The sequence below is a fragment of the Salvelinus sp. IW2-2015 genome, unplaced genomic scaffold, assembly GCF_002910315.2.
Source record: "Salvelinus sp. IW2-2015 unplaced genomic scaffold, ASM291031v2 Un_scaffold3645, whole genome shotgun sequence".
NCBI classification, from domain to species: Eukaryota; Metazoa; Chordata; class Actinopteri; order Salmoniformes; family Salmonidae; genus Salvelinus; species Salvelinus sp. IW2-2015.
The window spans coordinates 10,588-18,166 of NW_019944922.1; the positions used below are offsets into that span (position 1 = coordinate 10,588).

Here is a 7,579-nt window from a genome sequence, read left to right on the forward strand (position 1 = left end):
AAGGCAGGAGAGGAGAGGCAGGGGTAGAGGCAGGAGTAGAGGCAGGAGAGAAGCAGGGGTAGAGGCAGGAGAGGAGAGGCAGGAGAAGAGAGGCAGGGGTAGAGGCAGAGAGAGCAGGGGTAGAGGCAGGAGAGGAGAGGCAGGGTAGAGGCAGGGGAGGCAGGAAAGGAGACAGATTTCACACAATGAAATGGTCTACTTTTAGGATGGAACTGAAAATAGATATTCGATCATCACTTTGTATGTTTACAGACATGATCTTTCTGTCGTGTGTAAGTATTTAGAAAAAAAAATCCACTTCTCTGATTCATTTAGCCCAACTCTCTCAGATTAACTAGGCTGATTATCCAGCTTCTCTCCTCATGACCTGAGTCACCTCTCCTGATCCCTTTGTGGTATTCCAGGGACGACACTGCCCCCAGTGGTCTATTACAGTAACTGCAGGTTCTCAACAACAATTTTATTTTATTTATTTTACCGTTATTTACCAGTAATTGACTGAGAACACATTCTCATTGCAGCAACGACCTGGGAATAGTTACAGGGGAGAGGAGGGGATGAATGAGCCAATTGTAAACAATGGCATAGGATTTTATTTATTTAACTAGGCAAGTCAGTTAAGAGCAAATTCTTATTTACAATGACGGCCTACCGGGGAACAGTGGGTTAACTGCCTTGTTCAGGGGCAGAACGACAGATCTGTACCTTGTCAGCTTGGGGATTCGATCTAGCAACCTTTCGGTTACTAGTCCAACGCTCTAACCACTAGGCTACCCTGCCTGCCGCCCCCACTGTTCTCTGAAGTGCAACCAATAAATTTATTGATAGGTAAATTGTATCAAAACCTTTATTGAACTGACTGAAAAAAGAAGACTCCCTTAAGTATAAATAAAGAGAGGTTTTGTTATGTAACATTTCTGAATAGCGCAATTCTGTGACGAACAAATACGATCAGACACAGCAGCAAGTACAATTTGGTCACAACAACAACAACAAAAAGTCATGTTTTATCCTCAATTAATTAAAAAGTCCAATTATTATTGTCAGGATTGATGAGTGGCGTTCCCAGAATCGTGTCTTGGTAGTCTACCTCTTCTGACCAGAATTATGCCTTGGTAGTCTACCTCTTCTGGACCAGAATTATGCTTGGTAGTCTACCTCTTCTGGACCAGAATTATGCCTGGTAGTCTACCTCTTCTGGACCAGAATTATGCCTTGGTAGTCTACCTCTTCTGGACCAGAATTATGCCGTGGTATCTACCTCTTCTGGACCAGAATTATGCCTTGGTAGTCTACCTCTTCTGGACCAGAATTATGCCGTGGTAGTCTACCTCTTCTGGACCAGAATTATGCTTGTTATCTACCTCTTCTGGATCGTCTCCTCATAATCTGATCTAGGATCAGGTCTCCCTGCTTCACGTCCGTGTTGCTACAGCCAACCACCGGACAGCTTGGGACGGAGAAAGGAATATGCTAATTCAATCAATCTAATGTTTTACTGCAACAGTTGTTTAAGTGTAAAACAGCAGGGTAGGACGGAGAGACGACATCACATCCTGATTGACAAGGTGAGAAAACAGCAAGGGTAGGACGGAGAGACGACATCACTTCCTGATTGACAAGGTGAGAAAAAGCAGGGTAGACAGAGAGACGACATCACATCCTGATTGACAAGGTGAGACACAGCAGGGTAGGAAAAAGACAATCACATCCTGATGACAAGGTGAGAAACAGCAGGGTAGGACAGAGAGACGACATCACATCCTGATTGACATGAGGTGAGAAACAGCAGGGTAGGACGGAGAGACGACATCGATCCTGATTGACAAGGTGAAAAACAGCAGGGTAGGACAGAGAGACGACATCAACATCCTGATGAAAGGTGAGAAAACAGCAGGTAGGACAGAGAGACGACATCACTTCTGATTGAAAGGTGAGAAAACAGCAGGTAGGACAGAGAGACGACATCAATCCTGATTGACAAGGTGAGAAAACAGCAGGGTAGGACAGAGAGACGACATCACATCCTGATTGACAAGGTGAGAAAACAGCAGGTAGGACAGAGAGATGACATCACATCCTGATTGACAAGGTGAGAAAACAGCAGGGTAGGACAGAGAGACGACATCACATCCTGATTACAAGTGAGAAAACAGCAGGGTAGGACAGAGAGATGACATCACATCCTGATTGACAAGGTGAGAAAACAGCAGGGTAGGACAGAGAGACGACATCCACATCCTGATTGACAAGGTGAGAAAAACAGCAGGGTAAGGACAGAGAGACGACATCACATCCTGATTGACAAGGTGAGAAAACAGCAGGGAGGACAGAGAGACGACATCACATCCTGATTGACAAGGTGAGAAAACAGCAGGGTAGGACGGAGAGACGACATCACATCCTGATTGACAAGTGTGAGAAAACAGCAGGTAGGACAGAGAGACGACATCACATCCTGATTAGACAAGGTGAGAAAAACAGCAGGGTAGGACAGAGAGACTGACATCACATCCTGATTGACAAGGTGAGAAAACAGCAGGTAGGACAGAGATGCGACATCACATCTGATTGACAAGGTGAGAAAACAGCAGGGTAGGACAGAGAGTACGACATCACATCCTGATTGACAAGGTGAGAAAACAGCAGGGTAGGACAGAGATGACATCACATCCTGATTGACCCGGTGAGAAAACAGCAGGTAGGACAGAGAGACGACATCAATCCTGATTGACAAGGTGAGAAAACAGCAGGGTAGGCGGAGAGACGACATCACATCCTGATTGACAAGGTGAGAAAACAGCAGGGTAGGACAGAGAGACGACATCACATCCTGATTGACAAGGTGAGAAAACAGCAGGGTAGGACAGAGAGACTGACATCACATCCTGAATTGACAAGGTGAGAAAAACAGCAGGGTAGGACAGAGAGACGACATCACATCCTGATGACAAGGTGAGAAAACAGCAGGGTAGGACAGAGAGATGACATCACATCCTGATTGACAAGGTGAGAAAACAGCAGGGTAGGACAGAGAGACGACATCACATCCTGATTGACAAGGTGAGAAAACAGCCAGGTGGACAGAGAGACGACATCACATCCTGATTGACAAGGTGAGAAAACAGAGGGTAGACAGAGAGACGACATCACATCCTGATTGACAAGTGAGAAAACAGCAGGGTAGGAACAGAGACGACATACATCATCCTGATTGACAAAGGTGAGAAACAGCAGGGTAGAGACAGAGAGACGACATCACATCCTGATTGACAAGGTGAGAAAACAGCAGGGTAGGACAGAGAGATGACATCACATCCTGGGTGTGACCCGGTGAGAAAACAGCAGGGTAGGACAGAGAGACGACATCACATCCTGATTGACCCGGTTGAGAAAACAGCAGGGTAGGACAGAGAGACGACATCACATCCTGATTGACAAGGTGAGAAAAACAGCAGGGTAGGACAGAGAGACGACATCACATCCTGATTGACACGGGAGAAAACAGCAGGGTAGGACAGAGAGACATCACTCCTATTGACACGGTGAGAAAAACGCAGGGTAGGACAGAGAGATGACATCACATCCTGATTGACAAGGTGAGAAAACAGCAGGGTAGGACAGAGAGACGACAATCACATCCTGATTGACAAGGTGAGAAAACAGCAGGGTAGGACAGAGAGACGACATCACATCCTTGATTGACAAGGTGAGAAAACAGCAGGGTAAGGACAGAGAGATGACATCCACATCCTGATTGAACAAGGTGAGAAAACAGCAGGGTAGGACAGAGAGACGACATCCCGTGTAAACTGAAGACTCTTTGTTCACAGGACAGAAACAGAGTGTGCTGAGATGGAACTAGGTGAAGCTAATCTTTTAATAATCTTACGTCAGGTTTTTTAATAAGATTTCAGATGCAGCTTGCTTATTGTTTCTCCCCCCCTCATCTATGGCTGTGTTCCAAATTGCACCCTATTTCTTGTGTAGTGCACTACTATTGACCAGGGCCCATGGGGTGTCGTTTGGGACGTAGCCTCTTAAAGGGTAGGACATGCCGTACTAACCATTTGCAGACAGAATTGAGAGAGCGGAGAAATGATTTACAGACAAACGATAAAAMAAYWYTTTWGTAATTTATTCACATTAAATCTGGGTTAGTTTTGTATTAAAAATCCACGTTATCTGCTCGTCTTCAATGTAGTTACATCACAGTTAATTTCACAGCAGTTTAGTTTGTGTTTGCAAACCAATGGAGACTCACCATTAGAGCCAGCCTGTCCAATCTCTTAAAACTATATGAATACAGATTTCAGGAAGTGACTACTTTTTAAAACTATATGAATACAGTTTTCAGGAAGTAACTTCATTTTAAAACTATATGAATACAGATTTCAGGAAGTGACTACTTTTCTGAAACTATTTGATTGGCCGCCTTYAATCTTCAACCAATCTCTGACAGTCATATTTGATCTACACAATACATTTATATCTGAACATTTTGTCAATGTCCATTCTCCTGACTGTCCATTGCCCCATGTGTAGATAATCAAGTCAAACCAATGATATTTGTTACAGATAAGTATGAATAAGTTACGACACTCAACTACAGTATGACTCTTTCAACATGCCCCTGAAGGGGTCGAAAGCTGCAATGTATTATGATACCTACCTGAAAATACCGCAGCGCAATTCAAAGCCATTTTGTAAACATTATAAACATCAAGTTGGATGCTTAGCAAAAACCAACTTGGAACCTTTTTGTCCATCTGAGGGTTAAGTGTTCTTATTTCAAACACAATATTCCATCTTTAAAGGAATACTCCAGGAGTTTGATCTACTATTCCCCAGAGTACAGATGAACTCATGGATACCATTTTTATGTCTCGGTGTTCAGTATGAAGGAGGTTGCTAACTAGCATTAGCGCAATGACTGGAAGTGTATGTGTAATAGTATAACTTTAGTCCGTCCCCGAACCAGGGACCCTCTGCACACATCAACAACAGTCACCCACGAGCATCGTTACCATCGCTCGACAAAAACGCGGCCCTTGCAAGTAGCGGGAACCACTACTTCTAGGTCTCAGAGCTTGTGACGTCACGATTGAAAGGCTATTAGCGCGCACCACCGCTAACTAGCTAGCCATTTCACATGGGTATTAGCAGATACCATATACTTCTAGCCATTGCGCTAGCGCTAGTTAGCCATTGCGCTAGCGCTAGTTAGCAACCTCCTTCAAACTGCACGCAGACAACTTGTTTCCACAAGTTCATCTGATTCTGGGGAGGTAGATAAAGGATCTCATTTGCCAAAAATCCCCAAGTATCCCTTCAAAAGGGACAGTTTACTAGGAACAAAACTAACATGATTATCCACCTACCTTGGCTGTAGTTGATTCAAGACGACAGTTTTTGGGGATATTTAGTTTCCTTCCTATTTTGTTACTGTTCGCGTTCTCGATAACACTTAATAACACACCGTTCTGGTGCCTGTGTAATACAACTCTAATGACTTTTTTAGAGCAGCATATTGTTACATAATATTTTGGGTAATTGCATGTTAATTGCATAGCGATGAGCTGAGTTTTCCAACTAATGTACAGAAGGAATAGTGACGGTTCCTTATTCCACTTTATGTAATGACTCCATTATGATGTCATAATAAAGACATTTCCAACGTTCTATGTCCTCTTAACAACAATGCGCTGTCGTCATAATCACAAAGTTACTACACTTTATACGAACCGGATGTCGTGTGTTATGGCTCACTCATTGTGAAGAAAAAATAAAATATATATTTGTTAGACCACTTTTGCAGTTTACAAAATGACTATGTTGATTCTATATCCCTCATGTATTTATTATAGTCTTATTGGTATATTAATATCTGAGAGTGCTCCAGTGTGTTAAAATGATCATATATTTAGACTCATTCAAACTAACTGTTGTCGTTTTTTGGTTCTTCCAGCAAATATTTGTTATTATTTAAATTGTTCAAATAACTTCTATGTTATTTATATTGTATTTATATATTTTAATCCCAGTCCCCGCAGGAGGTCTTATGCCTTTTGGTAGGCGTCATTGTAAATAATAATTTGTTCTTAACTGACTTGCCTAGTCAAATAAAGGATATATAAATAAAATATTGTATTCAAATACATTCAAATATTGTTTGGTTTTCCTAAAGGTATTCCAAATAAGTTCAAATCTTTTTTCTGAGACCTGTATTTGAATATAAAAAATATATATAGTTGCATTTTAGTTTAAAACTATTTTTGACTACCTTGAGTATTTGAAAAGTTATTATTTTCAAATAAAATACAAAATGCAACTATTTTCTGCCCGATCTGGTGTACTACTTTGACTAGTGCCCATGCCCTATGAGTCCTGGTAAAGTTAGTACGCTTGTCGGGAATAGGTGCCATTTGGGACGTAAGAAACTGGTCAGGCTAAAAAGCATGCAATGGAAAGTAGATAAGACTGTAGATACTGGAACGACCCTGGTTTATAAGCGCGGAAATCGACTCTGCCGCTTTTGCGGTACAGTCGATAGCGCGCCGGACTTCAGGCTAGAAGGTCGAGGTTCGAGACCTGCTCCCTGCCTGTTTCATTACAATACTATACCTGGAACAGAACCGGTCCTGGAATCCTGTTAAAACCTGTTTTTAAGACAACAATAACTCCCAGCTCATAGGTTTTAGATTGTCAGACAATCACGATTGTAACGACTGGTTATAGAGACTGATTGCTATCAGATCAGAAGGTCGAGGTTCAGATCGTTATTACATATAAAAGTTTACCTCGGCTGGTAATCACGACAGTTTGAGGTACCGCAAAGGAAATATAGTGATGACGTTCAATGACATTGTTGCAAATGATGGGTATAACCAATCGCTATCAGAGTGAATGTGGACTGCACATGCAATGGTAAAACCTGTAATATCATTTTCGCCTGACACGATCGCTTTGCACACACTTAATTATTGACTAATATGTTGCCGTTTCTTTTAACCAATACTGATGGTTGTTAAAAGCGGAATTTTGACAATATTTTGCCGTTATTATCAACACACTCGCGTTACTCCGTTAACAACTAATAAGTCGCTTTTTGCGCAGTAGGCAAAATGGAAAGGGGGGATACCGAGTCAGTTGCTACAACGGAATCCATTCAACCGAAATGTGTGTCTTCCGCATTTAACACAACCCCCCTGATTCAGCATCAGACAAGTCACTTGCCGATAATGTTGCATACAAGTCTATACGTACAGGTCAAAACATCAAAGTTAACACAAGCCATAGTTGCTTTCAAAAGCCTTATAAGTTATTGTTATTGCTTGGATAACGTTCTTTATCATTTCATATTTTTTATTATATTTGTATGCAGTGCGCGCTGCGCAGTAAACCGGAGACTCATGGAAGCCTGGTTGTAATTTTGACCCCCTAAAGGCGGACTCATCAACCAGACTCAGCCGCGGGCGGATTATTTTCCTCCAGCGGATTGGTAGGAGGCATGAACATAATTACTAATCATTTGTGGACTGCAAATTGACCGCAAGAAGCCCAAAGATAAAGAATGTTT

General features: G+C 42.2%; 1 long non-coding RNA gene across 2 annotated transcripts; it reads right to left on the minus strand.

Moving 5' to 3' along the window:
* Nucleotides 1-829: 829 nt before the first annotated feature.
* Nucleotides 830-1,622, minus strand: LOC112076248 (uncharacterized). 2 transcript variants are annotated; one of them, XR_011477659.1, is made up of 2 exons: nucleotides 1,159-1,622; nucleotides 830-1,090 (listed from the first exon to the last, which is right to left on the minus strand). It is a non-coding gene; the product is annotated as an uncharacterized lncRNA (long non-coding RNA). The 2 variants fall into 2 exon arrangements; XR_011477658.1 differs by having other exon boundaries at nucleotides 1,125-1,622.
* Between the last annotated feature and the right edge of the window lie 5,957 nt (nucleotides 1,623-7,579).